The sequence below is a fragment of the Bos indicus genome, chromosome 9 (assembly GCF_029378745.1).
Source record: "Bos indicus isolate NIAB-ARS_2022 breed Sahiwal x Tharparkar chromosome 9, NIAB-ARS_B.indTharparkar_mat_pri_1.0, whole genome shotgun sequence".
Lineage (NCBI taxonomy): Eukaryota > Metazoa > Chordata > Mammalia > Artiodactyla > Bovidae > Bos > Bos indicus.
This window is the reverse complement of record NC_091768.1, coordinates 103,463,921-103,485,008: the sequence shown is the minus strand read 5'-3', so window position 1 is coordinate 103,485,008 and position 21,088 is coordinate 103,463,921.

The window sequence follows — 21,088 nt, the reverse complement described above, 5'->3', positions numbered from 1 at the left end:
GACTCTCAAGAGTCTTCTCCAACACCACACTTCAAAAGCATCAATTCTTCGGCGCTCAGCCTTCTTCACAGTCCAACTCTCACATCCATACATGACCACAGGAAAAACCATAGCCTTGACTAGATGAACCTTTGTTGGCAAAGTAATGTCTCTGCTTTTGAATATGCTATCTAGGTTGGTCATAACTTTCCTTCCAAGGAGTAAGCGTCTTTTAATTTCATGGCTGCAGTCACCATCTGCAGTGATTTTGGAGCCCAGAAAAATAAAGTCTGACACAGTTTCCACTCTTTCCCCATCTATTTCCCATGAAGTGATGGGACTGGATGCCATGATCTTCGTTTTCTGAATGTTGAGCTTTAAGCCAACTTTTTCACTCTCCACTTTCACTTTCATGGAGGCTTTTGAGTTCCTCTTCACTTTCTGCCATAAGGGTGGTGTCACCTGCATATCTGAGGTTATGGATATTTCTCCCGGCAATCTTGATTCCAGCTTGTGTTTCTTCCAGCCCAGCGTTTCTCATGATGGACTCTGCACATAAGTTAAATAAGCAGGGTGACAATGTACAGCCTTGACGTCCTCCTTTTCCTATTTGGAACCAGTCTGTTGTTCCATGTCCAGTTCTAGCTGTTGCTTCCTGACCTGCGTACAAATTTCTCAAGGGGCAGATCAGGTGGTCTGGTATTCCCATCTCTTTCAGAATTTTCCACAGTTTATTGTGATCCACACAGTCAAAGGCTTTGGCATAGTCAATAAAGCAGAAATAGATGTTTTTCTGGAACTCTCTTGCTTTTTCCATGATACAGCGGATGTTGGCAATTTGATCTCTGGTTCCTCTGCCTTTTCTAAAACCAGCTTGAACATCAGGAAGTTATGAATATGTATACCTAAATCTCTTTGCTGTACACCTGAAATTAATACAGCATTATAAATCAGCTATACTTCAATATTAAATAAAAACGTTAAAAAAATGCAGGCCTGTCAACAGTGCAGATCGTCTTCAGACCTACCTCTTTACCTCCTCCTGGGCCCTTTAAGCCTCTAAAGTGCTAGTCACTCAGTTGTGTCCAACTCATTGCAACCCAATGGACTGTAGCCCACCGGGCTCCTTTGTCCATGGAATTCTCCAGACAAGAATACTGGAATTCGTAGCCATTTCCTTTTCTAGGGGATCTTCCTGACCCAGGGATCGAACCCAGGTATCTTGCATTGCAGGCAGATTCTGTACTGTCTGAGCCACCAGGGAAGCCCCTTTATGCCTCTATATGTGGCTAATTCTAATCCAGGTTTCTGATCTCCCAATCCCTGATTATAGAGATGGTTACTCTATGTTCTTATTGATGGAATTAGAAATAAAGAGCAGCAAGGGGGGTTTCCAGCTGGTCTGGGACGAAGTGGGCCAAGCTGTGTGCAGGGGGCACCCCTGCTTCAGGGCTGGCTTGAAGGGGGCACCCCTGCTTCAGGGCTGGCTCGAAGCGACGCGCCGGAAGGTTGGGGGAGGGGGGCCTGAGGACACCGTGGCCACACTGTCCCCAAGGCCACCAGCTGCAGCGCCTTCAGCGTCTTGGCTCCAGGGCCCGGCTGACTGGGAGAAGTCCATCTGAATTGCTGGGCCGCCCACCTGACGCTCGCACAGTATCAGTCAATGACACCCCAGTAAAAATGAGGGCAGCTGTGACCTGGATCTTGGCTTCTGAACGTCCTTCCGGGAGAAAAGTCAGCTTCTTGGGCCGAAGGTGGAATCGAGGTGAGGAAGGGAAAGGGTGGCGTGAGTCTGGACCGTCTTGTGGGGCCAGAAAGGAAGGGTGAGGGCCAGAGGGCCAGAGGAGCCTGCGCCAGGGGCGTCCAGGCGGGCCGAGACTCCACCGAGCAAAGGGAACGTCACTAAGCGTGTGTGTGAAGCTCGTGAAAGACAGGAGGGAACCAGCGACTCACTCACCCGGGGCGATTAGTAAACGTTGATTGTGCTCGGGGCAGAAAGGCAGCTTGCAGCCCCGGGGCACTCCAACCAAAACGGGAGTGAGGGTCAGCCTGCGTTTTATAAGCCGGCTTACAGGGTGTGCAGGCAGAGACTGCTCCTTACAGCGACTGGCCACAGGTCAGACTTCTCTCACAGGGACTTGGTTAGGGGTGACCACATATAAACTCAGGGCAACTGTGAAAGTTTTGCTGAGGATTTTCAGCAAGTGACCCAGGTCAAGATAACCTCGCTCATCTTGCGAAACAAGCGAGAGTAACCTCACGGGTGTGAGTAACTGGTTTGTCTGCTCGGGGAATTTTCAGGTTTGGTCTCCCTTGTGTTCGATTTTAATACATGAAACTATCATATTTAAGGCCCTGAAAGTCAGGCTACAAAGGAGCAGCGTCCCACTGAGACAAAGAACCCGAGACGTGACCCGGTCGGTTCCCGAAGCTCCTGCCTGGAGGAGGGGTCTGGACGGTGACCCTGGCCGAACCTTCAACCTGGGTGCAGCCGGGGTCGGTAGAGAAGAGGGAGCTGGAGGCAGAGGCCAGGGGGCAGAGGGCAAGGAGGGGGTGGCTGCAGAGACTCTTGGGCTCAGAGGTTCACCTTGAACTCTCTGGTCATGAGTGTGAGCCAGGAGGAAGCTGTCCACAAGATCTGCAGGAACAGTCTTCCAGTGCTGGGATAGGTCTGTCTCCAGCCGTCAGAAGGCCAGGACTTGTGAATTCCAGGGCTTGGGTGGAACCCTGGTGGGGATGGGTTGTGGGAGGGAGGGGGTCACCTCACCAGGAGGGCAAAGCTGCTCGGATCAAAGTCCCCTGGACGCCCTCCTCTAGCAAAGGTGAAGAGCAAGACCTCAAAGGACAAAACCGTTTCCGGAGGGGAGCTCAGTAGCAATGTCTTATTACACAAACATTTAAAGCAAAAAGGTTAAATTTTCAAAAACTATTTGCAAGTAAAATGCATGATGAGAGATAAAGGAAAGGTAAAGCTGGAAGTCCTTACTCCATATGTGAGACGATATACCAACTGAGGATGGGCTGTGACTAGTCACAGGTGGGCGACAGGAAGCCCAACAGCCGCACAAGGACACGGCAGAGAGCTACCAATGAGAAAGTAAGCAAAGGACAAACGAGCCGCAGAAACAGCGGCAAGATGGTAGACTTAAGCTCAATGCTGTCACAGTTAGATGGCTCAAACACACCAATTAAAATGTAAAACTTGTCGTGTTAGATAAACTTAAAAACCTAGGTCAATTACCTGCTGCCTACAGGAAACCCACTTTAACACAATGACACAAAGGATTAAAAACATATGCTGAGCTGACACCAGTCAAGAAGGCCGGAGCAGCTGTGCGAGGACCGTAAAGAGATCTCAGTGCACGGTGCGTTTGGGGAGGAAGGCAGCTCTCTGATGATAAAGTCGTCAGTTTGGCAACAGGACACGAAAGTCGCAAAGTTCAGGTGTCTAATCACAGAGTCGGAGTATAGCAAGGAACATGTGATGGGGAGGGAAAAGGGCCCACAGCCACAGCCAGCACCCACTTCAGCACTGTCTGCAGGTGACTGAGGCGACAGAGCAGCAGAAAATTACAGCAGAAAGACACCCAGGAAAACACCCGAATATTGGGAAATGCAGCAGAAAATTACAGCAGAAAGACACCCAGGAAAACACCCGAATATTGGGAAATGTGGCAGAAAATTACAGCAGAAAGACACCCAGGAAAACACCCGAATATTGGGAAATGCGGCAGAAAATTACAACAGAAAGACACCCAGGAAAACACCCGAGTATTGGGAAATGCGGCAGAAAATTACAGCAGAAAGACCCCCAGGAAAACACCCGAATATTGGGAAATGCAGCAGAAAATGAACAGCAGAAAGACACCCAGGAAAACGCCCGAATATTGGGAAATGTGGAAACGTATTTCGTATAACCTCTATGTTAAAAAATAAGTCAAGTAAGAAAACAGGAAATGTTTCCAACTGCCTGAGAGCACATCATATCCAAACCTGCCAGGCGACAAGGATGGCTGTGAGCAGAACGGGGCACAGGGCGTTCTCATTGGAGTAAAAGGAGAATCTGAAACCACGGCCTCAACTTCCAGGTTTAGAACCTAAACACAGAAAAGCAACCGAAACAAAGCAAGGTGAAGAAGGCAAGCGTCAAAGACGAGAGAGGAAGTCAATGAAATGGGAAACAGAGAAGCAACAGAAAATGAGTGAAAAAAGGCCGGTTCCCTGAGAAATTCAGGCCAACTGACAAGCTGAGTAGGAGAAAGACAGAGAAAGGCAGGCTGCCAATACGGGAATGGCAGACGGCAGACGCAAAAGCACCACAGACTCTGTAGACGCTAAATCTGCAGCAAGAGACCTTATAACCAACTTTATGCCAATAAATTCAATAAATCAATGAAATTTTAAAAAACCCTCCTGAAAGAGCTATACGTCCAAAGCTTACTCAGTGAGGAATAGATAACCTATCACAGAAATTAAATTTGTATTCAAAACTTTCCTGTGAAGAAACTTTCAGGCCCAGGTGGCCTCACTGATAAATTCTACCAAACATCTAGGAAACAGAACCAGCCTCACACAAATTCTTTCAGGAGCAGAAGAGGGGGCAATATTCCCCAGGTGTTTCTTTGAGGCCAGAATTGCTTTGATACCAAAACCATCACCAAAAAAAAAAAAAAAACTTACAGACTAAAACTCTATCTGAATGAATGCATACATTCAATGAATGTAGGTGTCTGAATAAAATTTTAATAATATAAAAAGAACAATGTAATAATGATAATATGAGGTTTCACTTCAGTTCAGTTCAGTCGCTCAGTCATGTCCAACTCTTTGCAACCCCATGAATTGCAGCACACCAGGCCTCCCTGTCCATCACCAACTCCCAGAGTTTACCCAAACTCATGTCCATTGAGTCGGTGATGCCATCCAACCATCTCATCCTCTGTCGTCCCCTTCTCCTCTTGCCCTCAATCTTTCCCAGCACCAGGGTCTTTTCAAATGAGTCAGCTCTTCGCATCAGGTGGCCAAAATATTGGAGTTTCAGCTTCAACATCAGTCCTTCCAATGAACACACAGAACTGATCTCCTTTAGGATGGACTGGTTGGATCTCCTTGCAGTCCAAGGGACTCTCAAGAGTCTTCTCCAACACCACAGTTCAAAAGCATCAATTCTTCAGTGCTCAGCTTTCTTCACAGTCCAACTCTCACATCCATATGACCACTGGAAAAACCATAGCCTTGACTGCTACTGCTGCTGCTGCTAAGTCACTTCAATCGTGTCTGACTCTGTGTGACCCCATAGACGGCAGCCCACCAGGCTCCCCCATCCCTGGGATTCTCCAGGCAGGAACACTGGAGTGGGTTGCCATTTCCTTCTCCAACACATGGAAGTGAAAAGTGAAAGTGAAGTCGCTCAGTCGTGTCCGACTCCCAGCAACCCCATGGATTGTACCCCACCAGGCTCCTCCGTCCATGGGATTTTCCAGGCAAGACTACTGGAGTGGGGTGCCATTGCCTTCTCCATAGTCTTGACTAGACAGACCTTTGTTCGCAAAGTAATGTTTCTGCTTTTTAATATGCTCTCTAGGTTGGTCAGCCTGGTAGGCTGCAGTCCATGGGGTCGCTAAGAGTCAGACACAACTGAGCAACTTCACTTTCACTTTTCGCTTTCATGCATTGGATAAGGAAATGGCAACCCACTCCAGTGTTCTTGCCTGGAGAATCCCAGGGACGGGGGAGCCTGGCAGGCTGCCGTCTATGGGGTCACACAGAGTCAGATACAACTGAAGTGACTTAGAAGCAGCACCAGCAGCAGCAGGTTGGTCATAACTTTCCTTCCAAGGAGTAAGCGTCTTTTAATTTCATGGCTGCAGTCACCATCTGCAGTGATTTTGGAGCCCAGAAGAATAAAGTCAGCCACTGTTTCCACTGTTTCCCCATCTATTTCCCATGAAGTGATGGGATCGGATGCCATGATCTTTGTTTTCTGAATGTTGAGCTTTAAGCCAACTTTTTCACTCTGCTCTTTCACTTTCATGAAGAGGCTCTTTAGTTCCTCTTCACTTTCTGCCATAAGGGTGGTGTCATCTGCATATCCGAAGTTATTGATATTTCTCCCGGCAATCTTGATTCCAGCTCGTGCTTGCTCCAGCCCAGCATTTCTCTTGATGTACTCTGCATATAAGTTACATAAGTAGGGTGACAATACACAGCCTTGATGTACTCCTTTCCCTATTTGGAACCAGTCTGCTGTTCCATGTCCAGTTCTAACTGTTGCTTCCTGACCTATATACAGATTTCTCAAGAGGTGGGTCAGGTGGTTTGGTATTCCCATCTCTTTCAGAATTTTCCACAGTTTATTGTGATCCACACAGTCAAAGGCTTTGGCATAGGCAATAAAGCAGAAATAGATGTTTAGCCCAGGAATAAATGTTGTTTTAACATTGATTGGTGTAATTCACCATAGTAATAAAATAAGATAGGATTACACTAGAGCTGGATATCGTAGAAAGTGAAGTCAAGTGGGCCTTAGGAAGCATTACTACAAAGAAAGCTAGTGGAAGTAATGGAATTCCAGCTGAACTGTTTCAAATCCAGAAAGATGATGCTGTTAAAGTACTGTACTCAGTATGCCAGCAAATTTGGAAAACTCAGCAGTGACCACAAGAATGGAAAAGGTCAGATTTCATTCTAATCCCAAAGAAAGGCAATGCCAAAGAATGTTCAAACTACTGCATGGTTTTGCTCATTTCACTTGCAAACAAGGTTTTTCTCAAAATCCTTCAAGCTAAGCTTCACCAGTATGTGAACTGAGAGCTTCCAGATGTTCAAGCTGGATTTAGAAAAGGCAGAGGAGCCAGAGATCAAATTGCCAACATTAGTTTGATCATGGAGAAAGCAAGAGAATTCCAAAGAAACATCTCCTTCTCCTTCATTGAGTACACTAAAGCCTTTGACTGTGTGTGTCACAACAAACTGGAAAATTCTTAAAAAGATGAGAATACCGGATCACCTTACCTGCCTCTTAATAAACTTGTACGTAAGTCAAGAAACATCAGTTAGAACTGGACGTGGAACGACTGACCAGTTCAAAGTTGAGAAAGGAGTATGACAAAGCTGCATACTGTCATCCTGCTGATTTAACTTCTACGCAAAAGACATCATGTGAAATGCTGGGCTGGATGAATCACAAGCTGGAATCAAGATTGCCAGGAAGAATAGCAACAATCTCAGATATTCAGATGATACTACTCTAATAGTAGAAAGCAAAGAGGAACTAAAAAGCCTCTCGATGAGGGTGAAAAGAGAGAGTGAAAAAGCTGGATTGAAATTCAACATTAAACAAACTAAGATCACGGCTTTCAGTCCCACCACTTCATGGCAAATAGAAGGGGGAAAAGTGGAAGCAGGGCAGATTTTCTTTTTTTAGGCTCCAAACACACTGTAGAAGTTGACTGCAGCCATGAAATGAAAAGATGCTTGTTCCTTGGAAGGAAAGCTATGACAAACTTAGACAACATATTAAAACACAGAGCAGCCACTTTGACCACAAAGGTCGCACAGTCAGAGCTATGGTTTTCCAGTGGTCACATGAGAGCTGAGCCATAAAGATAGCGGAGCACCGAAAAACTGGTGTTTTCCAACTGTGGTACTGGAGGAGACACTTGAGAGTCCCTTGGGCGCAAGGAGATCAAGCCAGTCAATCCTAAAGGAGATCAACTCAGTATTTATTGGAAGGATTGATGCTGAAGCTGAAGCTCCAGTGCTTTGACTGCCTGATGCAAAGAGCCTATTCACACTGGAAAAGATCCTGATGCTGGGAAAGACTGAAGGCAAAAAGAGAAGGGGGTGACAGACGATGAGATGGTTAGATCGTATCAGTGACTCAGTGAACATGAATTTGAGCAAACTCTGGTAGACAGTGGAGGGCAGAGGAGACTGGCGTGCTGCAGTCCACGGGTCACAGACGGTCAGACACAACCGAACGGCTCAACAGCAACAAGTAATCATCTCAACAGATGCAGAGAAAGCATTTGAAAATATCTTGCATTCACTATAATAAACAAACTTGGAATAGAAGTTTCTTGACAAAAATCTCACATAATTTCTACGATGAAAGACTGAATACTTTCCCTGAGGTTAAGAAAAATTACAAAGACATCTACTCACATTACTTTTCTTCAACCTTGAACTGACTGAAAGTCTTAGCTAGTAATTTAAGATAAGAAGGAAATAAATGCAATCCAGACTGGAAACGAAAGGCAAAACTGTCTTTATTTGCAAGTGAGATGGTGTCTATGTAGAAAGTCCTATGGAATCCACCAAAAAAAAACCAGGATAATAAATGAGCATAAAGAAATTGAAGAATCCAAGATAAATATATAATAATAGTTATAACCTGCATGCCAGCAACAATCATAAACTGAAATTGAACATACAGTGTAATTTAGAAGCGCATCATCAGTACAAGACTCTTAAGGATAAATCTGTAAACATATGTGCAAGATTTATACACTTAAAACTGTAAAACTCATGGTTTAAAGAAATTAGAGAACAAATAAATGAAAAGTTTATTATGCTTATGGTACTGAACACTCAGTAGTGCTAATTCTTCCCACATTAATCTGCAGAATCAATGTAATTTTGGTAAAAATCCCAGGAGGCTTTTATTTATTTTTAGAAACTGAAAGGCCTATTTTAAACTTTGTTTGAAAATGCAGAGTGTCTAAACTGGCCAAAGAAACATTAAAAAAGAACAACAGAACTAGAAGGTTTATTTGACCTAATTTCAAAGTTTACTATAAAGACACAGCAAACAAAACCACGCTGTTGACTTAGGGTTACACACATAGAATCATAGCCCAGAAATAGACCCACGTATTTATGACCCATTGATTTTCAAGAACGATGTAAAGATAATTCAGTGCAGAAAGAAAGTAGCCTTTCAACAGATGGTGCTGGAACATTTGGGTATCTTATGCAAAAGCTAATTTCCATCCATATCTCATACTATGTTTAAAAAAACTCAGTATAGAGCACAGACTTACTGTACAACATAAAGAATTCAAAGTCCAGTAAAAAATCACTGAAGGGAATCTTTGTGACTTTGAGTTGGGCAAAGATACTTAAAATCCGACAGCAGAAGCACGACCTTAGAAGAAGAGAAATTGCTAAGCTGAGCGCCATGAAAATGAAGAGCAAATGCTCGTAAAAAGCTCTCACCACGGAGGTGAAAACAGGAGCTGAGGACTGGGAGGAATCGCCCACTGGGGGGAAGTCACATCTCTGAGAAGAGGCTCACGCTTCAAGCGTCTAATAAGACAACAAACCACCAATTAAACAATGGGCAAAAGGCTGGAGCAGACATGTCACCAGCAGAGATACTTGGATGGGAAGTAAGCAACAGAAGAAGCCCAGTGTTATTAGCCGTCGGTGTTGCTTTTGCTCACTTGCCAAGTCACGTCTGATGCTTTGCAACCCCACAGACTGCAGCATGCCAAGCCTCCCTGTCCCTCACCATCTTCCAGAGTTGGCTCAAATTCATGTCCATTGAGTCGGTGATGCCATCCAACCATCTCATCCTCTGTCGGCCTCTCCTCCTTCTGCCTGCAGTCTTTCCCAGAGCAGGGTCTTTTCTAATAAGTCGGCTCTTAGCCACTAAGGAAGCACAAACCCCAGCCCCAAGGAGGGCTGCCCCGTCCCGTCAGCAGACACAAAGGCGGCTGACCAGGACTGGCCATCAGTAGGACAGCCAGGCAGAGCTAAAGACTGAGAACGGGGCATTTCCTGGTAAATACCAACACACCTGGGCCCCCAAGCATCTCCAGAAAGCCTCAGGCATGTGAAGAAAGGGACCTCTTGTCTCTGTGCCCCTGCTCTCCAGGGAAAGACTTCTTTTTAAGGAAAAAACATCCATTCTTCATTTTCAAAATAGCTTCTCGGCTACATGCCCCAAAGCATCACATAGAAACAACTGCGAGAGAGGAAGCTGCCTACACTGAGGGAATTAAAAGCTTTCAAACAGTTGGCATCTGGAAGGTCCTGAGACAACGGCGGGCACTCCAGTGACGGTCACAGGGACACTGTGGTCTTTGCATCAGCAGCTCGTGCTGCGGAGGACAGTGACCACGGCCACAGCTCAGCTGAGAGACAGAGACCTCACGTGCTCACCGCTTCTCCCAGGGGTTGCGGGTAAGTTATTTAAAACCTCCTTTCTTAAGCTGTCTTTCTCTCAAAGGACCCCTGGAATCTACTCCAAGTGGCATTTATGGAGGATCTGCAGCAAGCCAGGCCTGGGACTGGGACTTCGGCATGTTAACTAGCCATATAAAAAGCCAGAATTTCGTAATTGAGAGTCAGAGAGCTACAGCCATCTATCGAGATTCCAGAGAGCACCCAAGGCAGAGCCCGCGCTTTCTGCTGCCCGTCAGGACTCTCTCCACACGCCTGGGTTGCTATATTTAGACCGGGTGGAAAGAAGTCTGGGGAATGAGTTAGCCCATTTGGAGGTGAACTCCACGCATTCTCCTCTGTCTCCTGACCGAGGCGGATGGGATGAGACAGCCGGCTGCAGGGCAGGGAGGCACCAGAGGACCCTTGGCCTCAGCTTAACCCCTTCCCGCTCTGGCCTTTGTCCCCCAGTCCCTTTCTGGAAAGCTGGTTTTCCTCCCCATAAAACTGGAATTTGTCACCATGCATGCATTGAAATATTTAAGCTTGTCTCCTAAACCAAAACTGGGTTCCCACGTATGCACTTAATGGTTGCGAGCATGTGTCCTCTTCAGAGTTCTCTGCAGCCAGAGTTCACGCCCTGTTGTGCATGGTCAGGAATCGATTTTCCAGTAAATGCCTCAGATCTTTTTCCCATCATGAACTGTAGTATAAATTACTGTCTCTTCATCCTAGTTTTATTTCCCCTTGGGCAAGGAACTTTCACTAACAATTGAGCTCTTCAAAGAAATTTGTTTATGGACACATTCTTTTCAAGTGTTGTGTATTACTCTTTCTGATAATAGTAACTTGAAACGCTTCGTTAAAAGTATTTCAAAAGTTTCATGAACAGGGGAACAGGGAAAAGGCAGAGCTTTGAAAGATTAAAAAGATCAGTTTGATTAAGAGACATGAAGTTGACACAGGAGACAACTTGAGTGAACCCTGAGAATGTTATAAGTGAGTTTAGAAGTCAAATATAGAAGTTCATAAATTTTAGAATTGCATTTATGTCTAATGTCCAGAGTAGACTAATGTACAGAGACATAAAGTAGGCTCGAGGCTGCCTAGGCTGGAGGAGGGATGTGCAGGGAGCAGAGCGACTGCTGGGGGCACCAGTTTTTCTTGGACTGAAAACGGCTCTGACTGCACAAGGCTGAGAACAGATCAGAACCGCTGATTTGTATGATTTGTCTTTGTACGTCAGTATCAGTGCCTTGAAAACATTCAGTTACAGAAGAGGGCAGCCATGTGGCTGCAGGAGCGCTGGATCGACTGCAGTCTCGTGAATGAAGTCTATCAAGCGCACTCTGCCCAAAACACGGCCTTCTAGGAAGGTGGCACCTGTGGTAGAGAACACACCTGTCAGGGCAGGAGACACGACCCTGGGTCAGGAGGGCACGGCAACCCACTCCAGTATTCTCACCTGGAAAATCCCACAGGCAGAGAAGCCTGGTGGGCTACAGTCCCTGGGGTCGCAGAGTCGGACGTGACTGAGCTCACAAGCACACACACGCATCTATCTATACGTTTTCACGAAGATTTCGGCTTTATATGTATGAGCTCATTTTATGATTTTTTCCCTATTTCTATCAAATCTTCAAAAGATATGAATTCTAGTTCTTAAACGTACTGTGCGGCCTTGAGCACATTATGAAACCTTTCAAAGCTTCGAGTTCTTTACCCCACCCTCATCACACACACTTGTCCATGTACACGCGCTCAGTACCAATGCATATGTCTTTCTGGGAAAGACTTTTCAGAAGGATAGAAAAGGGAAAAGTACCGTTTTACATCCCCCACTGAAGTGAATGTATAAGGCTGGGCACCCGCGTGTGCCAGGAGGCACATGTGCAGTGACTGCCTGGCTCATGCACGCACGCGTGCCGTGAGAGCGAATCCGTACGAGGAAGCGGTGCGTATCTGTGCTGTAGCTTCCCCAGGGCTGCTCAGAGTACTCAGACCCCACACTTCTCCTCTGTGGAGTCAGGATCTAGCCAAAACACCAGTGGAAGAAAGAGAAACAAAGCGAGAGCCAATTCGTGGCACGACAACCACCCAAATTAACGTTTCTGTGAGAATTAAGGGTCAGTTATTAACTCCACACAAGCCCACAGGCGGGTTGAATAAGCAGAGCTGGTTTATTAGCCCTCCTGCAATAAGGAGAAACACCATTTGGCCGAGTCCCAGCTCCCTGTTGGAACTGGGAGTAGAATGCAGGTGTGAGTGAGGGGCTGTGTGCTTAGCGGTACGGTTGCTTAGGGCTGGTGACACGGGGAAGCAAGTTTGAGGTGAGTCTTCACACCTCCTGCTTCACACACGAACTTTTTCCTTAGGTTAGCAATATGCTGTCCTCACTGACTTTTGTCAGATTATCAAACTGTTTCTCTTGATAAACTGGTTTTCAGAAATGCCTTGAGACAATCTTTAAATTTGCAGAAAATGTCACTTCGTGATTGAGCACAGTGACCTGGGAAACCAACCCGTTTCTTACAAGACGTTGAGAGCAAAGGAGTCTGGGTGGCGTCCAAAGAAGTGAGAAAAACCCAAGAGCTGTTTTGGTCATGCGAGTCAGTTAAATTTTGAGAATATTAAATGAGAAATTAGAGTCATAATAAGGCTAACGGGGGTGGAAAAGTCACAGACAGGAAGGAGGATGGTGGGCTTGGTAGTTGAGAAACTCGTGTCTGTTAAGCTGACACATGTGGAAAGAAACGAAGCACTCAGGAGACTGGGGAAGAAAAGCAAGCAGATGTGAAGCGTGGCAGTCTCTGTCCAGCCGTCTGAGAAATCTTTAGTCGGTCTTGGTTGAAACAATTCACTTTTTTCAATTCTGTTCTTCAGCTGAAGGTCTTGGGGAGAGCATCTTCCCCTCAGAACCGTCTGTTCTGGCACATCGCTCACAGCCTTTGCTGTGAAGTGTTATAGTGGGATTGTGGTCTAGATGACCCAGGGTGAGATGTCCTGGTGGGACGGTGGTCCCGGCGACCCAGGGTGAGATGTCCTGGTGGGACGGTGGTCCCGGCGACCCGGGGTGAGATGTCCTGCTGGGACGATGGTCCCGGCGACCCGGGGTGAGATGTCCTGCTGGGACGGTGGTCCCGGCGACCCGGGGTGAGATGTCCTGCTGGGACGGTGGTCCCGGTGACCCCGGGTGAGACCTCACAGCTTTGCCTGGGACACCTAAGTCCAGGAGCCTTTGTGTTGGAGCTTCATTGTCATCATAAGTGACCTACAGGGGCCCTCCCAACCTGAGTTCAAGGCCTGGTCTTCTTTTCACTCTCAGAAAAGACAAGGTCTCCAGGTTCCAGGTCCAGTAGGAGCATCTTTGGAGCATGCGGAGAAAAGGCAGCTTCGACCCACAGGCCACAGGACCGAGTACATTGCATGAAGTCATGGGCCTAATCTGCCTGAGTAAGGCAGAGCTGGAAACTGGGGGGGCAGACATGATGTCCAGGCGAAACACACACCCGTGTCACGGAGTGGAGGCTCATGGCTGCTGGGGTGTGGATCGGGGTCACAAGCGTGAGCTGTCTCCACGGGGGAGCCTGGGAGTGCCACCCTCCTGGGTGGTGTGAGCTCTGTGCCGCCTTTGGGGACCTCTGTGCAGGGGGCACTGTAAGGTGTCTGCGTGAGCGGCAGGTTTTCCTCCAGGCTCTCTGTGGCAGTCCAGGCAGCAGTGGGAACATCTACATGTTTTCTTCACTGAGAACAGACATAAGTACATTTATTCATACATTTTCTTGCTCTGCTGTCCAGACCAAGGTCTCTGACCTGTAAAAATCCCAGTCGGTTCTGAGAAAAGCCAAACAATGACCAGGACGCAGTCAAAACTCATCACACAGGGTCATTATCCGGGATCCAGGAAGGAGCCCTTGAGGCCCAGCTCCTGAGTGGTTTTCAGTTTTACTGGTGATAAACTCTTGACCAATAGGGATGTTTCAGCTTTGTGTTCAGCGAATTTCTCACTCTTATGACTGAGTCCAGTGGCCAATCTGTCTTTGCTATAAAAGGCTATTTCCTGGGGGTTGGGGGGGAAAGAGATGCCAAGGTTTTATTTGAGGAACTCTGGCACCACCAAGTGGCTGACCCGATGACCCCTCAAGTTGTCCTGCAAATTCTCAGCAGACTCTTCCTTCCCCAGATCTCTTCTAATCTGGAGCCAAATTTGTGAGATGAGTTACCACGTGTGATACAGTCAGATCCATCTGTCATGGTCTGCATTCTGTCCTGAGATCCCTTTACATCCTGGTTCGTTGTTTTTACTGCGTTGCATGCAGTACATTTCATTTTGGCTTTTTAATGCCTTTTGACATTTCTCTGGAATCTGGCAAATGCAGCCAGAATTCCATCTGGTACCGTACGGAATTCCATCACTCTGATCGTTGACTGTGGCCTGTCTGTACCAAACCCCTTCCAGAACCCCAGGAAACCACCGCTCTCCCTTCCAACCTTTTCACCTTTTCCAGGATGCCACGCAGACGGAAAATTACAGCACGGAGCTCTGGGGCTTTGGCGTCTTTGCCTCCGGGATGGAGGTGGGATGCGTCCGTGACCTTCGGGAATCAGGGGTGCGGTCCTCACTGCTGAGTCGTGTCCACGGTGAGAACAGACCACTGAACTTTCATCCGCTCTCCTTCGAAGGGCAGCTCAGCTGTCTCCAGTCTGAAGAAGTTATGAAGTTATGATATGAACTTATCATATGAAGTTCATATCAGTTCATATCAGTTACGAAGCTGACATGAACATTCACAAACAGATTTTTGTGGGAACACGAGTTTTACATTCACTTAGGTACAGTTCTAGAGACGGGTTTCTGTCACACGTGGTAAATGTGTGTGTCTCACCTGGGGAGGCAGCCACCTGTCCCTTGGGGTGGCTCTTCTGTCCCTGCAGGGCTGCCTGCCGGGAAGGAGCGTTCTCGTGGCTGCACACACGTGTGGTGCTGCCCCTTTAAGGAAGCGACTTCAGTGACACGCTGTTGGGCGGGAGGAACGTTCTGGAATGCTAGCCCTTTATTAGATCTGTAATTTTCAAATAGTTTCTCCAAGTCTGTGGCTTGTCTTTTTATTATACTTACAGTGTGTTTTGCAAAGCAAAAGTTTTTAATTTTGATTGAATCAAATTTAGCAAATGTTTCTTTTATGAGTCAAGCTTTTGGTACTGCATGTATAAACTTACCACCAAAACCAAAGTCATGCAGATTTTCCTTGGTATTTTCCTCTAGAAGTTTACTCATTGCAAATGACTGTTTGTATATGGGGCATGGTATGGATCAATGTTCTTTTTTGCATATGAACATTCAAGTGTTCCCACACCACTTATTGAAAAGACTGTCTTTCTCAACTGAAATGCCTTTTGCACCTTTGACAAAAGTCATGCACCAATATTCTGGACTCTCCAGCTCCACAGGTTTATTGTCCATCTCAATTCCTACTACACTGTATTGATTATGATAGTTAAAGAGTGAGTCTTGAAATTGGGTCATGAGAGTTTACCGTGGTGTTGGAGAAGACTCTTGAGAGTCCCTTGGACTGCAAGGAGATCCAACCAGTCCATTCTGAAGGAGATCAGCCCTGGGTGTTCTTTGGAAGGAATGATGCTAAAGCTGAAACTCTAGTACTTTGGCCACCTCATGCGAAGAGTTGACTTACTGGAAAAGACTGATGCTGGGAGGGATCGGGGGCAGGAGGAGAAGGGGACGACAGAGGATGAGATGGCTGGATGGCATCACTGACTCGATGGACGTGAGTCTGAATGAACTCTGGGAGTTGGTGATGGACAGGGAGGCCTGGCGTGCTGCGATTCATGGGGTCATGAAGAGTCGGACACAACTGAGCAACTGAACTGAGCTGACTGAGTTTACAAAATTCCATCTTTTGTGTGTCTGTTTCCCCCCATAATTACTGATCTTATTTGTAGTTCCTTTGCCTTCTGTGTAAGTCCTAGATTCAGTTTATTATCTACAAAACAGACTTTCTGGCATTTGACAGATCACATTGATCAAAGTGGGGAGAACTGGAAGAATCAACAATTTTAAAATACAGAATTTTCCTACCCACAAACCATATATTTTTCTATTTATTGAGAACGTTTTAATTTTTTCATTGGTATTTTATAGTTTTCAGCATTCAGATGTTTCACTTATTTTGTTATATTTTTACCTAAGTATTCTATTTGTTTCAGTGCTATATTATAAATAGACTTTTTAAAATTCAAATTCTATATGTTCATTATGTACACAGAAATAGATGTAACGTTTCTATAGATGGTTTAACTTATAGGCACAGTTATGTTTGGAATAGTACTAACTGTAGATGTTTCTTATTTTCTAACACAAGCATTTAATATCCTAAACACTCTAAATTTCCCTGTAACCACTGTTTTATCCATATCTTGCAAATTTTGATAGTCTGCATTTTCATTTTTCCTAATCTATTTTAAATTTAGTGTGAGACTTCTCTTTGACCCATGAGTTGTACAGGAGTGTGCTCTTTAGCTGCCCTGTGCTCAGATACTTTCTGAATGCACTGGTTTTATTTCCCAGGTGGTTATATTGCGCTATGAGAACATGCTTTGCGTGTTTTCTTTTACCATTTTTATGTCCCAGAATATAATCTATCTTGATGAATATTTCAACCTGAGGAAAGTACATGGTGCTTCTGTTACAGGAATTATTTGTTAACATCAGGCCGTTTACTAGTATTTACAGAAAGGCCATGGGAGAAAAGGTTAACGAACTGCTCTCTGGTGAAAGTTTCCTAAACAGGACATAAAAAAGCATAAATTATGTATATAGAGAAAACATGAAAATTGTGAACTTTCATCCTTCAAAAGACAATATTAAGGATTATATCAGACTGACAGAAAATATTTACCAAACAAATATCTGCCAGGGGACTTTTGTTTGGAATATGCAAAGCTTAGAGTACAACGATAACAGTAAATAATCCGGCTCGAAAGTGAGCAAAGATTTCCAGGAGCAATTCAGCAACAGCAAAAACTGCAAAACTGGTAAAGAAGCAAACGAAAAGATCCCAGCAGCATCTGCCATTAGAAACAGCAGATTAAACCCGTCAGGAGAATAGATGCCTGACGTTTACAGGTGTGGCCACGTCCAGTGTGGGCTGGGGGTGGGTGGGGACTGAACCCAGGTACTCCTGGAGGGAGAGCAAAATCACTGTGGAAAACTCTTAGGCAAATTCATAGTGTTAAAACTATACCGGTCATAGGACCCAGTCATTTTACTCCTGGAATTAATACACAGATTCTTGGAAACAGATGCTCGAAGTAGCTGTCATTTGTAACAGCCAAAACTTGGAAATAATCTGAATGACCATCAACATGTGAAAGTCAAAGTCACTCTTTTGTGTCCGACTCTTTGTGTCCCCGAGGACTATACAGTCCATGGAATTCTCCAGGCCAGGATACTGGATTGGGTAGCCTTTCCCTTCTCCAGGGGATCTTCCCAACCCAGGGATCAAACCCAGGTCTCCCGCATTGCAGGTGGATTCTTTACCAGATGAGCCACCAAGGAAGCCCCTTTCACGATGGACACGCAAAGTGTGCTGTGCTATGAAACACCCCCCAGGTACGGAAAGGACGTGCAGCTGGTCCAGGCCCTGGATGGAATCCAGCCCATCTCGCAGAGGACAGGAAGCAGCGTGAGAAAGAGTAGATGCCGCACGACTCCTCCTGCTGAGACGCTAGTTTCCAGGCGCTTCCCTGGTGGCTCAGTGGTAAAGAACCCACTACCAATTCAGGAGATGCTGGTTCCATCCCTGGGTCCGGAAGATCCCCTGGAGCAGGAAATGGCAACCCACTCCAGTATTCTTGCCTGGAAAATCCCAGGACAGAGGAGCCTGGTGGGCTACGGTGCATGGGGTCGCAAAGAGTCCGACATGACCGAGCATGTAGCAGGCACACAGAAAAGCGCAAGGGAATGACAACCGCAGGGGTGAAACTGTTTTCAGAAGGTGAACAATAAACCGCGGGGCCAGGCTGCGTCCGGGAGAGGAGCCCTGTGACGAGGGGCTGGGCGGAGGGCCGGGGAAGGGGGCCTGGGGGCTGGGGGCGGGGGGCCAGAGGGCCGGGGCCGTGGGGCTGGGGGTTGGGCAGGGACGGAGGCCGGGGGCGGGGCTGGCGGAGCGTCAGGGTCGGGGGTCCAGGGGTTCAGGAGTGGGTGCCCGGGGCACCGGGGGGCCGGGGGCGGGCCCACACCCTGGGTGCTGACCGCAGGTGCCCGGGGGCTCCCGGGTGTGCCCGGGTGTTCCCCTCACTCCACTCCACCTCCCGGCTCCTTGTCCCCTCCTTCTGACCTTCCTGCCATCTCTCCCCCCATGCACCCTGGGGACGAGGAGCCTCGTGGCCGCCACTTCACAGAGGAAGCATCACGGATTCGGATGGGTGGGGTCAGAGGTCAGCGGTCAGGGCTGAGGAGCACTTGGGGCCCCAAGGACGTCCGGAAGCCGTGGAGCAGGGAGCACCAGCGGGCGACGACGGTAGAGGACGTGGGCCGAGCCCGCTGGGCAGCTGCACGGGGTCTCGGAGCTGCGGACCGGGGCGCAGCGCCAGCACAGCTGGCCAGGCAGAGGCAGGGCAGGGATGCCCACGCGGCCCCGAGACCCACGCAGTAACTGTTCTTTGTTCCTCTTTATAAACCTCTTAGGTAGAACTCTCGGGTTTAGTCATCACACGCTTAGCAGCACCGGTCTCGTCCTTCAGTCCAGCCTGACCCAGCGTGTTCTGTTCTCCGAGCAGGACCTGGAGATGGGAGCCGTCAGACTGCAGGCTGCGGGCCGAGGTGGGGGCGGACGGGGAGGAGGGGGGCAGGGCCTTCTCACCCCCAGCAAGGACCGCCCGGGTCCCAGGGGGCATCCACCTCGATTTGGTGCCACGGTGGGTCCTCACTTCCTCCAGACGAAGCCTCCCAGGGCAGCGGGCCAGGCTACAATAGCAATAAATAACCGAGCTCCAGCCCTGTTGTGAAACGCAAATCCTAGATTTTAAAGTGTTTTTCAACATAAAGTCACGGGAGTGGAAGTTCCAGCACCAAAACAAAGTTATATAAGAGGAATAATAAATTAAAGATGTTGAGAGGCAGCAGAGACTGGCACAGACACAGCCCGTGCGGCCCTCCCGCCGGCCCGGCCACGTCACCGAGGCCACCGCCGCAGCTTATTCAGACCCCGGCCCGTGCAGGGTTCCAGCGCCTCACACGTCTCTGCTGAGGCGTTCTGACACGAGTTTAGAGAAGCACAGAGGACTAGCCGTTGCAGCTCATTTTTTCATAACCGGCTCAGCAAACAGAGGAAACACACTGCGGGTATTTCCCTGCTGAGGTTACAGTGATTAGGGAAATCGTATCACCTGCCCAGTGGCAGCAGGTTTCATGACCCAGGAGGTAACGTGAAAACCATTCATGGACTACTGCCCCAAATGTGTGAGCGTCTACCTTCTCTTGTGCTTCAGTTCGTAAAGCTTACGGATTCTCTGCAGTGATGACATACTTTGGTTTTATGCTTCATAAGATTCTAAAGTAGCAGTGAAGTGAGTTGTCTAATCCCTGCCTGGATGCTATGGGCTGTTTGACCTTGGACAAGTCCCTTCCCCTCTCAAAGCCTCTGTTTCCTCATTTCCAAAAAGAAATAATAATACTGCCTGCCTCATAGGAATATCACAAATTTTATAGAAATTATGCATTGAAACCACCTGAGAACAGTGCTTTCAAGTTAGATCTGTATTGATTCATCTTTCCGACAAGTTACAGTGCTGTGATCCATTTTCTTTTTCAGTCATTTTTGTTGTTTCTCCGTTGAAAAATAATCTGGGATATAGGGAATCCAGAGTGCTGGGGTGGGAAGTGAATATTGGGACAGTAAATAAAATGATCAAGAGTGGAAGTGAAGGAGTTCTCTGGTCATCTTATTTAGGAAATCCGGGGAGAGGTACCCGCAGATCCTGGTCGATCTGGGCAGAAGGAAAGCAAAGCCAAACCTTTGGGCCAAAAGCGCGGTTGAAGCTGAAGCATCAGAACAGAGGACCATGTGGGCAGAGAAAAAAACCGAGGGAAAAAAGGTCCCCTAACCAAACAGAGATGATGTGGTCAAGAAATGGTTATGAAGTGGTGGTCGGTTTAAGGTAAAGCATTCTATCTGGAGCTTGAGGGGGAACGGAAGGCAAGTCAGGAGCCCCCGAGACCACGGCTCCTTGGGGACTCATAGGCCCGGACCTGCGGTCAGCGCCTGGAGGAGCAGCCCCCCAGCCCTGAGGCCTAAGGGTGGGAGGAAGCGCAGGATGGCGCCTCTGCTGTCCACTCCCACTCTAACACCACAGAAACCGGAGGGCAAGGGGCCCTGTGCATGAAGGTCACGAAGGTTGGCTCCCGGGCACACAGGCCGGGTGACACGCAGTGGGCAGTTGATCCAGTGGAACAAACAGGAAACAGCCGGCACTGGGAGCAGAGCGCGTGGGCGTCGGGCACGCCAGGTCCTGGGGCCCGCGGGGTGCCTGCTCCCATCGAGCAGAAACTGGAGGGCTCAGGCCGGGGACTGAGTGTGTCTGCCTGGGCTTCAACAGGGTGATTCCCACGGCTCTGTTGAGAAGGACAGGAGGGAACAAGCGTGGAGCAGGGGGGTCATCGGGAGGCTCTCACAGCCGAGGACGGAGGAGGGCGGGATGCTCAGAGATCTCCAAGACGACGGGGGACGGATGAGGTGAGGATGCAGAAGAGTCTCTGATGACAAAGTCAAGGGGGTCATCGGGAGGCTCTCACAGCCGAGGACGGAGCAGGGCGGGATGCTCAGAGATCTCCAAGACGACGGGGGACGGATGAGGAGAGGATGCAGAAGAGTCTCTGATGACAAAGTCTACATCTGAAAAGATTACTTAAGAAGTTACTGGA